Below are 7,405 nucleotides of genomic sequence, written 5' to 3'. Positions count from 1 at the left end.
GCCTATCTCTTCTAGGCCTTCCAAAATCTTGGCACATTTACCAAGACTTTTTGAATGGAAGGGAAAAATTACAAATTGGGAAACGTTGTGGTCTGATTCGGTTCAAGAAGAGTTCAGGAGAAATAACAGAGATGGAACTTCATCCAAAGCAGAGGATAAAGAGAATTTTTCCTTGGTTGGAAAGGGGAAAATAAGTAAAGGAAAGACGACCCAAAGCAAACCTGAACCCAACCAAAATAATGGCAAGAAGAAAGACTTGAGCAAGATAAAATGTTTCCACCGCCACAAATATGGGCACTATGCAACAAAATATTCACATTATAAGTCTACCAAGAAGCTTTTAGGAGAAGCAGTAGGTGAAGCACTAGCTTCACAATTTGAAATAGACTTCACCCTAATAGCATGCATGGCAACCTCTATTATGGGGAGTGTGTTGTACCTTGATTTTGGTGCCTTGTTCCATATGACGCGGTGCAAGGATATTTTCAGTAGTCTAGAGGAGAAGGATCTCCAGATGCATATCAAAATGGGGGATGATGGGAGGTACAATGCTATAGGAATTGGTAATGTCACCTTTGAGAGGGATAAATCCTCTCCTTGTCGCCTCAAATATGTTATGTTTGTACCTGAGCTAAAGAAGAACGTGATCTTTGTAGCAATATTGGAGGATTGTGGCTTTGATATTATTTTTAGTAAATGGGAATCCTTTATTAGACACATAACTATTGGGAAAGTGAAGAGAATCGGGGTTCAAGTAAAGAAATTATATAAAATTGAGGTGGGAGATTACACTACATTAAGCAGTAAGGATGAAAAAGTGAAGAGTCGAGATGTTGGAGAACTATGGCATAGGATATTTAGTCATTTACACCATGGTTCCTTAAAAACCAGGCAGCAAACTACCATCAGTCTCCCCCAAGGCTCCCTTGACCAGCAGGATGTCTGCAAGGGTTGCACATTAGGTAAATATGTCAAATCCACTTTCCATGGACGAGAAAGCAGAGAAATTGCAATCTTGGACTGAGTCCACTCTTATTTTTGTGGATAATTTTCTACAACATCCACAAAAAAACGTAAGTACTATATTATTTTTATTGATGATTTCTCTAGAAAATGTTGGATCTTCTTCATGCAGAAGAAGGATGTTTTTTCTCAAAATTTGTTGAATTCAAGGTTGGTTTAGAAGGATACAGAGAATAAGGTGAAGGCTCTCAAGAGAGATAATGGAGATGAATTTGTTTTGCATGCCTTCAAGGATTTATGTGCCAAAGAAGGTATTCAAATAGAACTAAAAACACCCCATAACCCACAGTAGAATGGAGTAGCTAAGAGGAAGAAAAGGAGCATAGTGGGAGAAGCAAGGGCCATGTTATATGATCAGGGGTTGTCATTACATGTATGGGTAGAAGCATGCAACACCGCAGTCTACTTGCAGAATCGAAGTCCTCATAGAATACTTGGTATGACCACACTGGAGGAAGCTTTCTCTAGGAGAAAGTTTGATGTGTCTCATTTCAGAATTCTTGGAGCTTCAGTTTATTGTCACGTATCTAAGGATTTGAGGAAGAAACTTGAGCCTATAACCGAGTTGGGATATTTTGTAAGATACAGTGAAACTTCACACAATTATTGGGTGCATTTTGCTTCACTAAGGATGACAGTTGTAAGGAGAGATGTCAAGTTCGATGAGGAAAAGGCTATGAGATGCTATCTAGAACAAGATTTGAGTATCCCACTGGAGGAGCCTCAGGATGAGCTTTAGGAGGTTGTGGAGCAGCCACATGCAGTGGATTAGACAGGAGGCAGAGTGGAGGCACCCACTCAACCAGAATCTTCCAGAGAGGGGGGAAAGAGAATGAGAGAAGCTGATAGATTGGTGTTGGATGCTAGGGAGAATCTGGGAGCCCCTACATCACAGCACATGTAGAGGGGGTCACCTGATAGGTATACTAGTTACATGGCTCTCATGGCAGGGCTCATTGAGATAAAGACTTCTTCATTTGAGGAAGCAGTTTCTCAACCTATTTGGATTGATGCCATGGTGGAAGAATATGAATCCATTATGAAGAATAATGTATGGGAGGTGGTGCTGAGACGAGAAGGGAAATCAGTGGTTGGTTCAAGATAGATCTACAAAGTGAAGCGTGCAGCCGACGAGAGCATCGAGAAGTACAAGGCCAGGTTTGTGGCCAAAGGATTCTCTCAGGTAGAGGGAGTGGACTATGAGTAAAATTTTGCACCAGTTGTAAGATATTCCTCAATCAGATCCATTCTAGCATTGGTTGCGTAGATGGGGTGGAAAATTCACCAGATGGATGTCAAGATCGCCTTTCTCAATGAGGTTGTTGAGGAGGAAATTTACATAGAGTAGCCAAAAGGTTTTAAGACATATTATCGGGAGTCTCATGTGTGCAGAATCAAGAGAGCACTGTATGGTCTCAAATGGGCGCCCCGAGCATGGTACACTCAGATCAACAATTATTTCAGTGGATTGGCTTCACCAAAAGTGAAGTAGATGTGAACCTCTATCACATTGTGGTAGATAGTAAGTTGCTTATTCTTGTTTTGTATGTCAATGATTTAATATTAACAAGTGATGAGTAGCTGATACATTCTTGCAAAGATGATCTTGTAAGGGGATTTGAGATGAAAGACATGGGCATAATGCATTACTTCCTTGAGCTGGAAGTATGGCAAAGTGATGGTGAATTGTTTGTGTCTCAGGGGAAGTATGCCTTTGAAGTAGTTCGTATATTTCACACAAAGAATTGTAAGCCCATGGACACACCTCTAGATACAAGTTGGAGGAAGGAGAATTTCACTTTAGGTGAAGATGTTGATGCTACCATTTACAAGAAACTTGTGGGGTTTTTGATGTTTTTCATGAACACAAGACCCAACATGTTCTATGCAGTAAACCAACTGAGTCAAGCTATGGTGAGGCCTACCAAGCTGTATTGGAAGGTAAAAAAACATGTGTTACGGTACCTCAAAGGCACTATCATGCACGGATTATGGTACAAGAGGACAGAGGGAGTAAAGATTCAAGGCTTCACTGATGCCGATTGGGAATTGAGTTCATCTGACAGGAAAAGTACTTCAAGTTCTATCTTTAGTGTTGGGTCTGCAACTATTTCCTTGTACATCAGGAAATAGAGTTCTGTGGTGCTCATCTCAATAGAGGTTGAATACATGGTTGCAAGTCAAGCAACATGTGAGGCCATATGGACGAGGAAAATATGTGTTGGTCTTTTCAGTCAGAAGATGGACCTGACATTGATATATTTTGATAATCAAAGTTGCATTAAGCTCTTTGAGAATCTGATATTTCATGATAGGTCCAAGCACATTAATATCTAGTATCATCATTTGCAGAACTGTGTTCATAGGAGAATTGTGTTGCTACAATAAATTCGAAATAAGGAGTAAGATGCTGACATCTTGACAAAGGCATTCTCAAGACGTAAATTCGAATTCCACAGGTGTAGGATAAGCGTGGTGAAAAATCCCCTTTTTGCTAAGAGGGAGTGTTGAAAAAATGTAACAAGAAATGCTCAATTTGACTTTATCCTTAGTCAAATCGAGTAAATCGAATTTCCACATCAGTAAGACAACTTGGGAAAATGAAAAATGAAAAGAAATTACTCATGTATGATAAGGCTTGGATGTTTGTAGTTCAATTTTGTTTACATATGTTGGCAGATGTAATGTGTAAACTATACAAGTTAAATAAGAAATTCCAGGAGAAATATGTTGATGTTACATGTTTAGGGGTAAGCATAGATGTTATTATAAACACCTTAAAAGGTGGTTTTTAAGAAGTAACACATTTGCAAATGGCACATGTTTCGAATATTAATTTCTAAATGCTTCTAAATATTGCTATCTAGATATTATTGATACAGAAGGACTTGTTCATAGGCATGAATTGGGATTTGTATCAATTCCACATGCATATGGTGATTATGTTGATTCACAAAAATAGTCATGGGAATCTTGCACAAATGGTTCACTGGAGAGTTGCAAATAAATTGCAAAAGAGTATAAGCAAGCACTCGTAAAGAGTTTGAATGGAATATTCCTTGATATTCGTTTTTCAACTCTGCTAGGTTGTTTATCCCTTATCCTTAGTTATAAAATGTTCATGGAAGGGAAGAGAATTCAAAGCAATAGTTTGGAAAGATTTATCAGCACCTACAACATAGTTTATGTGAGAGAGAAGAAAACAAAACATTATTTGATTTTGAAGCTTGTCCAAAAGAGTTGCATGCATTTTTTGATACTCTGTGTTATTTGTGAGGATAATCCATGAAAGATGCTTGGAGTAATTTTTGTGTCACAAAGTTACATACAATTTTTTCAAACATGTCAAAATTATGGCAACCAATACTTACTTTTCTTGAAAACACAATTGCATGTGAGAGGATTCTTAAGACAAAACATTGTAAAAGATATAAGAAGAACAAAACTATCATTGACTACATTAGACACGTTGATGTGAGTGTCACTACCAGATTCATCAATTGTGAAATGGAATAGGGTATATGAAATTTGGTAAGATGCTAGGAAGGAAAAATTTTGAATATTTAAGAAGTTTTTTACATTTGGAATGATGTTGTATTTGATATGATCGATGTATAACACATCAAATATTTTGTATAATTTTTTGCAATTTGAAATACTTGTAAAAGTTCACTATACTTGAACAATTATGCAACTCTATTAGATTATTGGGTATAAACATGAGCATATGATTTCTCTACTTATTGTTTGGCAATAGTGCTTCATGTAGTCACTCTCTTCCCTATTTGTGTTGATTCTATATTTTATGTTAAATACAATTTCATAATAATTTTATATTCTTTTAACACAATAATAATAATATGCACTAAATTTAAGCATTTTTTAATATTATCATAATTTCCATGCACAAATCGCTTAGTATTCATAATAAAAATTAATTAAAAAAAACATGTAATACAAATAGTTAATTGACAAGTAAAAATAAATATCAAAAATTATGCAAAGGATACCTTTAATAAGAAACCCAACATACATTTTTTTCCTAATGGGAAGGATTACACATCAAATTTAACCCATGGATGAAGTCTTGAGATCTTATTTTTCCTTCAATGTCGAAATTGTTAAATTTAAGAAATATTTTGTTTAACTAGCTACTTATTGAAACTTTTCAGACATTTACATTGGTAGCATTGTCTAAAGGTTCTTTTCCATCATATATTAATTAAAAAGAAATATAGCCATCCTTTTGTCAAAATATGAACTATTAAGAAGGATAGTGGTCTTTTTGTTAAAACTACTAACACTAAAAATGAGAAATTGATATTGAAGTCAGGTTGGTAGAAACAATCCAAGACTATAGATATTTTAGAGTGAATTTTAAAGAAGTTAAAGTGGGATGCATGCTTAAGGGACACATTATAAGTAGAATAGATAGAAATATTCCTAATAAAAAATAAGTGCCTGACATTTATTGATGTGAAGTATGGGGATTAATTTTACCTACAAATAGATGGAATTAGATTGAATGATTACAAAAACACTTAATAATATGTTGTATAAGAGTGAAAAACACCACCATTTACAAGGGACTCTTTGCCAAAAGAAGGCTATACCCAATAGAATTAGAGGGACTTAGTAAGTTGCTTTTCTATTGATAAGAAATGATAGATGTGGATAATACTGAAAAACACTACCTCTTACAAGACACTCTTAGCCAAAATAGGGATATACCCAATAGAACTGTAGGCACTAAGAAAATTGATTTTGTATTCATAAGAAATGAAAAATGTGGATAACAATGAAAATTACTGCTTCTTCCAAGATACTGTTAGCCAAAAAATAAAATTGGAGGCATTAAGAAAGTTGATTTTTTATTGACAAGAAATGATAGAGGTGTATAAACAAGATTTGAAGAAATTACAATTATCCAAAAAGGAGAAAGAAAATATGGAAGTGATAGTGCAAGGAGTCGTTTGAAGATTACATCATAGAAAAATAAAGTTTCCATTAGGGAAAAATGTCTTAAAAGGCCATGCACAAGATTGTTATGAGAAGGAAAATGGAGAAGAAATATACCAAAAGAGAGCAATCATACTACATATACAATTTCAGTAATGAAGGAAAGAATAAAGCACAAACATACTTGGCCCTTAGCATCACATGGCATGAAAAACAAGTAATAGCACAATGAGTATCTGAGATATTACATAGGAAGAAGGGAACATCCAAAGAAGTAATGGGAGGAAAATATATGATAAGCATGTGGAAATAAAACGTTATAAATCAAACCATATTTTCTCTTACACTATAAGAATTAAACATGGATATCAAAAATAAGTTAATGTTATAGGGTACTAATATTCAAAATAGAAAGATTCAACTTGCTTGCCGCCGCTCTGCAACTGATCTCCTCTGCGATTGAGGTTGTTGCCTCGGCCCTGTGGCCACTTCGGAGGGCTTTGCTCTTCTCCTGTGGGCTGGGTTTTCCAATACCTGAGCTGTTCCTGCGCGGCGCCTAGACTGGGAGTCGCGGCGCATTGGGTCGGCGCGACGCTTTGAGTCGGTCATCCAGTGCTTCATTTGACTGTGCGCGGCGCTTTAAACCTGCACGGCACTCTGGCCATTCTGCGCTGCGCATCGACCCTCTGTTCTTTTCTTGGCTTTACAAGGGCTCTATCACTTACGTGTTGGCTAGAAGGACCATGTTTTGATCACTGGGATTTGTGTGTGCTCGTTTCGATCAAGCTAAGGCGTCGCTGCATCAATGGAGCCACCCCTACCGCCTCCCCTTTCTGATGTTGACGCCTTTCTCAAACTTTTGGATTCTCTTCCAAAGAAGAAAGCGACTGAGGCTGCGAAGTTTGTGAAATGTTTGGATGACATCCCTGAGATTTTGCTCCCTCCTGAGGGTCTGATTCAGGTCGCCCTTTCTTTGGCTGAGCGTGCTTTGGTTGGACAGTTCACTGGACTCTGGCCCTCCCCCAAAACCACGAAGAGCTGGGTCGCAAGGAACTGGGCGCCGCTGATTAAAAGCAGAGTCACTTCATATTTTCTAGGGAAGGGATTCTTTCTGTTTGAATTCTCTGAAAAGGATGATAAGGATCTGATATTTCGTAATGGTCCCTATTTCATGGACCCTCAGGGGCTGTATCTCAATAAGTGGACGCCCGATTTTGACCTAGCAGCTGACGTCCCCACAGCCGTCCCTGTGTGGGTTAGGCTGCCCAACCTACCAGTGCATTGTTGGAATTGGGAGTCTCTTAAGCACATCGGAAACACCTTGGGAAAATTCATTGATCGAGCAAACAGTAAAGACCAATACGACTGTGCTAGAATCTGTGTTGAAGTTGACCTTGAGGTCGGTTTGCCCGAGGCAATAAAG

Source organism: Pinus tabuliformis, chromosome 6 (genome assembly GCF_031772625.1).
Source record: "Pinus tabuliformis cultivar Carrire ecotype Pingquan chromosome 6, CPIR1, whole genome shotgun sequence".
In the NCBI taxonomy this organism is placed as follows: domain Eukaryota; kingdom Viridiplantae; phylum Streptophyta; class Pinopsida; order Pinales; family Pinaceae; genus Pinus; species Pinus tabuliformis.
The sequence above is the reverse complement of the archived record's forward strand: the minus strand, read 5'-3'. Positions refer to the sequence as shown.